The sequence below is a fragment of the Trachemys scripta genome, chromosome 11, assembly GCF_013100865.1.
Source record: "Trachemys scripta elegans isolate TJP31775 chromosome 11, CAS_Tse_1.0, whole genome shotgun sequence".
Taxonomy (NCBI): domain Eukaryota; kingdom Metazoa; phylum Chordata; order Testudines; family Emydidae; genus Trachemys; species Trachemys scripta.
The window spans coordinates 22,300,143-22,311,260 of NC_048308.1; the positions used below are offsets into that span (position 1 = coordinate 22,300,143).

The window sequence follows — 11,118 nt, forward strand, 5'->3', positions numbered from 1 at the left end:
CCTACCTTCCAGTGTATCTATCTCTCCCCACAGCTTAGTATCATCCGCGAACTTGCTGAGGGTGCAGTCCCTCCTATCATCCAGATAATTAACGAAGATGTTGAACAAAACCAGCCCCAGGACCGACCCCTGAGGTACTCTGCTTGATACCAGCTGCCAATTAGACATTGAGCCATTGATCACTGCCCTTTGAGCCCAATGATCTAGCCAGCTTTCTATCCTTATAGTCCATTCATCCAATCCATACTTTTTTAACTTGCTGGCAAGAAAACTGTGGGAGACCATATCAAAAACTTTGCTAAAATCAAGATATATCATGTCCACCGCTTTCCCCATATCCAGAGCCAGTTATCTCATCATAGAAGGCAATCTTCCAGGGACTCAGGTGAGTCTGTATTTTGCCAGATTCTCCTTCTTCCCCTTTTTAAAGATGGGCGCTATATTTGCCTTTTTCCAATCATCCGGGACCTGCCCCAATTGCCACAAATTTTCAAAGATAATGGCCAATGGCTCTGCAATCACATCAGCCAATTCCCTCAGCACCCTCAGATACTTTAGATCCAGACCCATAGACTCGTGCATGTCTAAATAGTCTTTAACCTGTTCTTTCGCCACTGAGGGCTGCTCACCTCCTACCCATACTGTGCTTCCCAGTGCGGCAGTCTGGGAGCTCAGCTTGTCTGTGAGGACCAAGGCAAAAAAAGCATTGAGTACTTCAGCTTTTTCCACATCATCTGTCACTAGGTTGCCTCCCCCATTCAGTAAAGGTCCCACAGTTTCCCTGATCATCATCTTGTTGCTAACATGCCTGTAGAAACCCTTCTTGTTACCCTTCACATCCCTTGCTAGCTGCAACTCCAATTGTGCTTTTGCCTTCTTGATTACACCCCTGCATGGTCAAGCAATATTTTTATACTCCTCCCTAGTCATCTGTCCAAGTTTCTACTTCTTGTAAGCTTCCTTTTTGTGTTTAAGCTCACCAGAGATTTCTCTGTTAAGCTAAGCTGGTCACCTGCCATATTTGCTATTCTTTCTGCACATCAGGATGGTTTGTTCCTGCACCCTCAATAAGGCTTCTTTAAAATACAGCCAGCTCTCCTGGACTCCTTTCCCCCTCATATTAGCCTCCCAGGGGATTCTGCCCATCAGTTCCCCGAGGGAGTCAAAGTCTGCTTTTCTGAAGTCCAGGGTTCATATTCTGCTGCTCTCCTTTCTTCTTTGTGTCAGAATCCTGAACTCATCCATCTCGTGGTCACTGCTGCCCAGGTTGCCACCCATTTCTACTTCCCCTACCAATTCTTCCCTGTTTGTGAGCAGCAGGTCAAGAGGAGCAGGACCCCCAGTTGATTCCTCCAGCACTTGCACCAGGTAATGCCCAACACTCTCCAAAAACTTCCTGGATTGTCTGTGCACTGCTGTATTGCTCTCCCAGAAGATGTCAGGGTGATTGACATCCCCCATGAGAACCAGGGCCTGCGATCTGGAAACTTCTGTTAGTTGTCCGAAGAAAGCCTCGTCTACCTCATCCTCCTGGTCTGGTGGTCTATAGCAGATGCCCACCACAACATCACCCTTGTTGCTCTTGCCTCTAAACTTAACCCAAAGACTCTCAACAGGCTTTTCTCCAGTTTCATATATGCACCCAGGGACACCAGAGTATCTTTCCAGTGACTTCAATGGGCTTTGGATCAAGTGCCTAACTCCCTTATTCAGTTGTTCTCCTCTTTATTGCTCACCTTCCCCACTCCTGAACATTATTCTGTAAACTCTTTCAGGCTTCTTTATAAAGCAGCGCACAAGCGACCAGGGAGCTTTGTGAACAGGGGCTGCTAACAGGGAGTTTCGCAAGGGAGTTTGGAAGGGGAGCAGGAAGGGGGCGAGGGTCCCTTGCCAGTTCCATCTGTTTTCTCTTGATTCCCCTTAATACCTATAAAGCAACTACATTCATAACTGTTTGCTTAAACAACCCTTTCAGCTGACAGGGGGCTGTAGACGGGAGTTTGACAGAGGGAGGCTTACGATGGTTAGGAAGACCCGCAACACCTGTGCCAGCACTGCTACTGTCTCCTCCACCTGTGCCTGTAGCCAGACAGAGTGCCTAAGCATGGATGCCTCTACCCAGATCCTGGTGTGGTTTTGCAAAGACTGTAACTTGCAATTTCCACTTACTGATATCCAGGCTGGGGGGACCATCCAATGTGAGAGGTGCCTGCTGGTGGAATCTCTCAGGCAGCAGGTGGGAGAGCTACAGGAGGAGGTGGCTAGGTTGAGGAGCATCCGTATCCACGAGCAATTCCTCGACAGTGTCCATGTGGAGACAGCTGAGGTAGCTGTCCCAGTACACAGGACTGCTGATACACCACTGGTGGAGGAGGAGATGGCTCAGGGTGGACACTGGCAGCTGGTTACTTCTGGCAGCAGGCAGTGCTCCACCCTTGCTCCGAACCCTCCTGCCGTGGTTATAGGTAACCGTTATGCTCTTCTTGATACAGGAAAGAAGGAATCACTCCCTACAGTAAAGGAGGAGACGCCTCGTACCCCTAAGGCTGGAAAGTCTGCAAAGTCTGCTGCCACCGCTGCGAATAGGAAATGTAGGGTAGTGGTGGTCGGAGACTCTCTGCTGAGGGGGACGGAGGCGCCCATCTGTCGCCCTGACATTTCATCTCGGGAGGTATGCTGCCTGCCGGGGGCCCGTATCCGAGACGTTACGGAGGCATTGTTGAGGATTATCCAGCCCTCTGACTACTACCCCATGCTACTCATCCATGTGGGCACAAATGATACTGTGCGGTGTGACACTGAGCGGATCAAGAGTGACTACAGGGCTCTGGGAGTACGGGTGAAGGAGTTTGGAGCGCAGGTGGTATTCTCTTCAATTCTTCCTGTCAAAGGTAGGGGCCCGGGCAGAGACAGATGCATCATGGAGGTGAATGCCTGGCTGCGAAGATGGTGTCGCCAGGAGGGCTTTGGCTTCCTAGACCACGGGATGCTATTCGAGGAAGGACTGCTAGGCAGAGATGGCGTTCACCTTTCGAGGAGAGGAAAGACCCTATTCGGACACAGACTGGCTAACCTAGTGAGGAGGGCTTTAAACTAGGTTCGACGGGGACAGGTGAGCAAAGCCCACAGGTAAGTGGGGAACATGGAGACCGGGGAGATGGGTCGGAAACAAGAGGGAGTGTGGGCTATATTGGCAGAGAGAAAGGAGAGTCAGGACAAAACTGGGAGGAAAGATCAAACCAGTATCTTAGATGTCTATATACAAATGCGAGAAGTATGGGGAATAAGCAGGAAGAACTGGAAGTGCTAATAAATAAATACAACTATGACATTGTTGGCATCACTGAAACTTGGTGGGATAATACACATGATTGGAATGTTGGTGTGGATGGGTACAGCTTGCTCAGGAAGGATAGACAGGGGAAAAAGGGAGGAGGTGTTGCCTTATATATTAAAAATGTACACACTTGGACTGAGGTAGAGATGGACATAGGAGACGGAAGTGTTGAGAGTGTCTGGGTTAGGCTTAAAGGGGCAAAAAACAAGGGAGATGTCATGCTAGGAGTCTACTACAGGCCACCTAACCAGGTAGAAGAGGTGGATGAGGCTTTTTTCAAGCAACTAACAAAATCATCCAAAGCCCAAGATTTGGTGGTGATGGGGGACTTCAACTATCCGGATATATGTTGGGAAAATAACACAGCGGGGCACAGACTATCCAACAAATTCTTGGACTGCATTGGAGACAACTTTTTATTTCAGAAGGTTGAAAAAGCTACTAGGGGGGAAGCTGTTCTAGACTTGATTTTAACAAATAGGGAGGAACTCGTTGAGAATGTGAAAGTAGAAGGCAGGCTGGGTGAAAGTGATCATGAAATCATAGAGTTTGCAATTCTAAGGAAGGGTAGAAGGGAGAACAGCAAAATAGAGACAATGGATTTCAGGAAGGCAGATTTTGGGAAGCTCAGGGAGCTGATAGGTAAGGTCCCATGGGAATCAAGACTGAGGGGAAAAACAACTGAGGAGAGTTGGCAGTTTTTCAAAGGGACACTATTAAGGGCCCAAAAGCAAGCTATTCCGCTGGTTAGGAAAGATAGAAAATGTGGCAAAAGACCACCTTGGCTTAACCACGAGATCTTGCATGATCTAAAAAATAAAAAGGAGTCATATAAAAAATGGAAACTAGGACAGATTACAATGGATGAATATAGGCAAACAACACAGGAATGCAGGGGCAAGATTAGAAAGGCAAAGGCACAAAATGAGCTCAAACTAGCTACGGGAATAAAAAGAAACAAGAAGACTTTTTATCAATACATTAGAAGCAAGAGGAAGACCAAAGACAGGGTAGGCCCACTGCTTAGTGAAGAGGGAGAAACAGTAACAGGAAACTTGGAAATGGCAGAGATGCTTAATGACTTATTTGTTTCGGTCTTCACCGAGAAGTCTGAAGGAATGCCTAACATAGTGAATATTAATGGGAAGGGGGTAGGTTTAGCGGATAAAATAAAAAAAGAACAAGTTAAAAATCACTTAGAAAATTTAGATGCCTGCAAGTCACCCGGGCCTGATGAAATGCATCCTAGAATACTCAAGGAGCTAATAGAGGAGGTATCTGAGCCTCTAGCTATTATCTTTGGAAAGTCATGGGAGACGGGAGAGATTCCAGAAGACTGGAAAAGGGCAAATATAGTGCCCATCTATAAAAAGGGAAATAAAAACAACCCAGGTAACTACAGACCAGTTAGTTTAACTTCTGTGCCAGGGAAGATAATGGAGCAAGTAATTAAGGAAATCATCTGCAAACACTTGGAAGGTGGTAAGGTGATAGGGAACAGCCAGCATGGATTTGTGAAGAACAAATCATGTCAAACCAATCTGATAGCTTTCTTTGATAGGATAACGAGCCTTGTGGATAAGGGTGAAGCGGTGGATGTGGTATACCTAGACTTTAGTAAGGCATTTGATACGGTCTCGCATGATATTCTTATCGATAAACTAGGCAAATACAAATTAGATGGGGCTACTATAAGGTGGGTGCATAACTGGCTGGATAACCGTACTCAGAGAGTTGTTATTAATGGTTCCCAATCCTGCTGGAAAGGCGTAACGAGTGGGGTACCGCAGGGGTCTGTTTTGGGACCGGCTCTGTTCAATATCTTCATCAACGACTTAGATATTGGCATAGAAAGTACGCTTATTAAGTTTGCGGATGATACCAAACTGGGAGGGATTGCAACTACTTTGGAGGACAGGGTCATAATTCAAAATGATCTGGACAAATTGGAGAAATGGTCTGAGTTAAACAGGATGAAGTTTAACAAAGACAAATGCAAAGTGCTCCACTTAGGAAGGAAAAATCAATTTCACACATACAGAATGGGAAAAGACTGTCTAGGAAGGAGTACGGCAGAAAGGGATCTAGGGGTTATAGTGGACCACAAGCTAAATATGAGTCAACAGTGTGATGCTGTTGCAAAAAAAGCAAACATGATTCTGGGATGCATTAACAGGTGTGTTGTGAGCAAGACACGAGAAGTCATTCTTCCGCTCTACTCTGCTCTGGTTAGGCCTCAGCTGGAGTATTGTGTCCAGTTCTGGGCGCCGCATTTTAAAAAAGATGTGGAGAAATTGGAAAGGGTCCAAAGAAGAGCAACAAGAATGATTAAAGGTCTTGAGAACATGACCTATGAAGGAAGGCTGAAAGAACTGGGTTTGTTTAGTTTGGAAAAGAGAAGACTGAGAGGGGACATGATAGCAGTTTTCAGGTATCTAAAAGGGTGTCATAAGGAGGAGGGAGAGAACTTGTTCACCTTAACCTCTAAGGATAGAACCAGAAACAATGGGTTTAAACTGCAGCAAGGGAGGTCTAGGTTGGATATTAGGAAAAAGTTCCTAACTGTCAGGGTGGTTAAACACTGGAACAAATTGTCTAGGGAGGTTGTGGAATCTCCGTCTCTGGAGATATTTAAGAGTAGGTTAGATAAATGTCTATCAGGGATGGTCTAGACAGTATTTGGTCCTGCCATGCGGGCAGGGGACTGGACTCGATGACCTCTCGAGGTCCCTTCCAGTCCTATAATCTATGAATCTATGAATCAAAGACCTTGCCTTCACATCTGCTAGTTGAGGCTATACTACTGTCATGCTCAGTCCAACCATCACTTCTTGCTTTAGGAATACCATCCCCAACAGTCTCTGAGGCATATGTACAAATTTCTTTAGGACTTGCATCTCAGGATCAAGTATTTTTAAAGTGAGATGTCACTTTTCTACTTGTTCTAAATTGTGTGTGATCTTTTATTAATACAAATGGTTTTCAAGCTGCCTTCTGCAGAAATCAGAGAGGCAGCTTCCAAAGTCACAGGTAAAAAAAAGAGCAGCTGTGAGTGATGCCATCAGTTATTACCATCCATGGTAGGTAAATATTTGGTGTTAAAGGCAGTTTTGAGTGTACTTGTGCTGATTTATGGCTTTGTGTTGAAACTATGGGAAGCTCATGGTTCAGACAGGAATGGTGGTGAAATTCAACAGTTTGACAGGTGGATTTGCGTTCAAACAATCACCAAACTGCAAATGAATCTAAGAGCTTGCAAACCCACATTACCTGAAAATGAAGAAAGTATTCTCATGTAGTCCTGCTAGCTTAAACCTCTGAGTTGTGCACAGTCCTACTGAGAAGCAGCCCTGCAGTCACCATCTATGATTGCAGGCTACCATTTGGAACCTTTATTTAGCTTTTTGGTAAGTATGACCTCTCTGAAAGCAAGAGAGCCACTCCTCTTCCAGAAATGAGGCATCTAGATAGAGGGAGAAGTTGTTGCTATTGCTCTCCTACCTTCTTGTGTTTTCCTGCCTTTTAAATGTTCCATGTGAATCTTTGGGGTTACTGCTCACACCTTTCCACTATGATGCACATCTTCCAAGATTGCTGATGGAAAAAGTTTGTGAAACTGCACCACAGGATATAAAAAAGAGAACATTTTTCTGCTCATTTGTGAAATTTGAGACAAGGCAACTTGTGCTTGTTTTCACTCATGCAGTTAGGAAAACATGCGAATGAAGTGTGAACTATAAATTATTCTGAAAACAGACAAGAACAGCAATATTAAAAGAAAAGGGGCATTAGGGGACATTCAAATCCAGGACACAACTGAGAGACAGCACAGAAACAACAACAAATGAACAGGGAAAGGGTGTTATTTCAAAGGGAATAATCAATGAAAAATAGACCTAAACCATTTTTCAGTTCTGCAGAGCTAATTTGAAGTAAGACTTGCAAGTTAAAGTATGACACCATTATTTTAAGCATGTTACAGAGCTATTTCTCAGTGGCCAAATTCTGCCCTCATATGTGTGTACCATGCATCATGTTTGCTGACATCATTGCATGTGCAGCCAATAGCAGAATCTAGCCCTAAAGCATTATGTGCAGTAGCAGGAATAAGACTTTAGAGATGACCTCCTAAGGCAGGAAAAGCTAAGCAAGCCAAACTTATTCTATTGGCCAAAAATAAAACCTTTGTGTGAACAATGGAAGCACAGTACTGAATGGCTTTAAACCAATGTATTTATCAACATATTTATTCCTGATGTTATCCTGGGGGGAAAGTATTTAAATTCTAAGGAAACACTAAATTGATGACCCAGTGCAATGGTCCTTTAGATTCACCTGGAATTAAATCCAGCTCAGGTAAAAATTCAGAATAAAATTGATATGTAACCCACTTACAGATCAGTGACTACATCCAGGCATGGTCTCTAGCACTTGGGAGGTTGAGGTGCAATCTTTCAGACGAGATGTAAAATGAAGGCCCTTACAACTTATGACTAACAGAAATCCCAGAACATTTTTCATCAGAGTAGAGTTGTTTAATTATATTCTAACTTGAAATCGTAGTGTTCATCTTCACTACCTGCCCTAAATTGGGTAGTTTTTCCAAGAGCTGTTAATCAGTTCTTGTGTACTACCTCAAAGGGGATGAATTTCAGCAGCAGGTAAAGTTCTGCTTATATTTTTTTGCCCATTCCATGAGTGGTTATGAGGCTTACTTAGTTAATATTTGGAAAGTGTGTCATAGTAAGTGCAATGTATTAGTGAACCGATCCTTTAATATGGTTCTCTGCGATTTCTTTCTCCGTTGCTAATAAAAATATTTCTGCCAATGAAATTAGGTATCTTTTTAAAGCCTCCCTATCTTTTACTCACAGGAGTATTTGTTTTAACTGATATTTTTAAGGGAGTGAAAGTAAATACCACATATAGGACCAAATCTTAGCCCTGTGGTTATGCATGGTACAGAAATGCTTAGAGTTAGCTTTATGATGAAGGATAGCAACTGGAAATGGGAATCTTCCCTCCGGTGTCATTCCCTCCTCCGCCCCCAAGGACTTTGATTGCAGCAGCTCCATGGGGGCCAGTCGTCTTCACTTGCCCCAGGGAGAAGGACCTATGGCTCTACCAAGCACCTTAGGGATGTTGTTGAGGAAGTTCTGTGTGAGTGGGTACGGGTATACATAGCCACTTTGACTCTGCACAGGGGAAGCTGGGTTGTAATGACTAGCAGTCAGCAATGAAGGAAGATAAAGGCTCTGTGTGTCCCAAAAAGCAGTATTATTGTAGTGCTCTGATAGTTCCCTGTCACATCAGGCCGTTAAAATCAAAGCAGCAGTACCAGCACAAAACCACCTATTGTTTCTTCCCATGTGTCAACTTTCACAATTCATTTGCTTTTTGGGATATGGCAAGTTATGGAATGATTTGGTGTCTAGGACCCAAAAGTTTAAGAACAAACCTTACATTTATTTTATTTTATTTTACTTTAAAATAGAAACCTGTTATGTGTTGGTGAGAAATACACAAGCACTCTCCTGAGGCTGCCACCAGCTCCTAACACATGACTTTATTTCTTGGAACAACTTAAGGACCCTATCCTGGTTCTCCTTTCTTTCCCTCTGGAATTCTGCAAGGTTATCAAAGGCCCTGGGCTGCGGCAGCCTTGGTAGGCCTGAGGTCAAGGATCCAGGGAGAGTTACTTATACTAGAGAGGAGCTCTACCTCTCCACCATTTCCTGCTGTTGAGCAGTTCCATGGATCCCAACATGGAGAGAGAAAATAGCCTGATAGCCTCGAGTCAGCATTACTGAGCGCACAAGAGAGTCTCTTCCAGAAGTTTGGTGGTTGTGACATGGAGTGTTCAGAGACAAGGCAGGGTTGTGAATCATCAGAACTGTGACAGAAAAATAGGGCTCCTGGGGATGCTTTCTCTGTTTTATTGGATTTTTTTTCTTTGTTATTTCTGACAAGTAAATAAAATGTTCCAAATTTTATATATTTAATAGACCATATAGTAAAAACTCAATGTCCTGTTCAGAAGAAGAATTCCTGGTTTCCATGCTATTGAAGAAGAAACAAACAAAAACTGAAACACACCTATATTGCCTTGAGCAGCAAGGAAAACAGGCCTATTCTTCATTGCTGAATCCAACTCATAAGTTCTTTTGTTGCATAGTGAGTGAAAACTTGTTGTAACTAGAGGTTTATTAAATATGAATCCTTGATCCATATCTTGAGTAGTTTTATATCATCCGCAAATTTTGCCACCTCACTGTTTATCCCTTTTTCCAGAGTTAGTTATTATGAGTTATTACACTCCTCACTCTGGAAAAAGGGATAAACAGTGAGGTGGCAAAATTTGCAGATGATACAAAACTACTCAAGATAGTTAAGTCCCAGGCAGCCTGTGAAGAGCTACAAAAGGATCTCTCAGAACTGGGTGACTGGGCAACAAAATGTCAGATGAAGTTCAATGTTGATAAATGCAAAGTAATGCACATTGGAAAACATAATCCCAACTATATGTATAAAATGATGGGGTCTAAATTAGCTGTTACCACTCAAGAAAGAGATCTTGGAGACATTGTGGATAGTTCGCTGAAAACATCCACTCAATATGCAGCGCAGTGAAAAAAGCAAACAGAATATTGGGAATCATTAAGAAAGGGATAAATAATAAGAAAGAAAATATCATATTGCCTCCATGGTATGCCCACATTTTGAATACTGCGTGCAAATGTGGTCGCCCCATCTCAAAAAAGATATATTGGACTTGGAAAAGGTTCAGAAAAGGGCAACAAAAATTATAAGGGGTATGGACCAGCTGCCGTATGAGGAAAGATTAATAAGACTGGGACTTTTTATCTTGGAAAAGAGATAACTAAGGGGGGATATGATAGAGGTCTATAAAATCATGACTGGTGGGGAGAAAGTAAATAATGAAGTGTTATTTACTCCTTCTCATAACACAAGAACTAGGGAACACCAAATGAAATTAATAGGCAGCAGTTTAAAACAAACAAAAGGAAGTATTTTTTCACACAACGCACAGTCAACCTGTGGAACTCCTTGCCAGGGGATGTTGTGAAGGCCAAGACTATAACAGGGTTCAAAAAAGAATTAGATACATTCATGGAGGATAGATCCATCAGTGGCTATTAGCCAGGATGGGCAGGGATGGTGTCCCTAGCCTCTGTTTGCCAGAAGCTGGGAATGGATGACAGGGGATGGATCACTTGATGATTACTTGTTCTGTTCATTCCCTCTGGGGCACCTGGCATTGGCCATGGTCAGAAGACAGGATACTGGGCTAGATGGACCTTCGGACTGACCCAGTATGGCCATTCTTATATTCTTATGTTCTTTTGTTTCACATAAGACCTATTTAATTGTTTCACCATTGGCCCAAGTGATTCCTATTGTGGCTTCTAGGCTATTAAGTCAGTGCAGGGTCATGTATAATCCACTTGTAAATCATTTATGACATTTTTGACCCCAAAACTATTATGCAGTCTGCAGCCTCTAAAATAAAATGTGTTGTGTTATTGTAATTAAAAATTAAACTACTGAAAACAATTATTAACTGACACTGTGGAAGAATGACTAGCAAGTTTAAAAAAAAGTTGCTATTTTTATAAATAAAGCCGGTTTTGAATGATCTGTAAACAAAATTCTCACATCTTTAAAAGCAACAGTTATTGATTTACAATCTTATACATATGGCTGTACAATCTTATACCTTAGAACGATATATATGTATATATGTATTCCTGAGCTTAGTC

The 11,118-nt window shown here is 43.0% G+C and overlaps 1 long non-coding RNA gene across 1 annotated transcript in view; it reads left to right on the plus strand.

The window, feature by feature from the left end:
* The window catches only part of LOC117884949, a 31,131-nt gene extending 22,128 nt beyond the window's left edge, over nt 1-9,003 (plus strand). The window contains exon 4 of the long non-coding RNA XR_004647685.1: nt 8,832-9,003. This is a non-coding gene — a long non-coding RNA (uncharacterized LOC117884949). The remainder of the gene's footprint in view (nt 1-8,831) is intronic.
* The last annotated feature ends 2,115 nt before the right edge of the window (nt 9,004-11,118 follow it).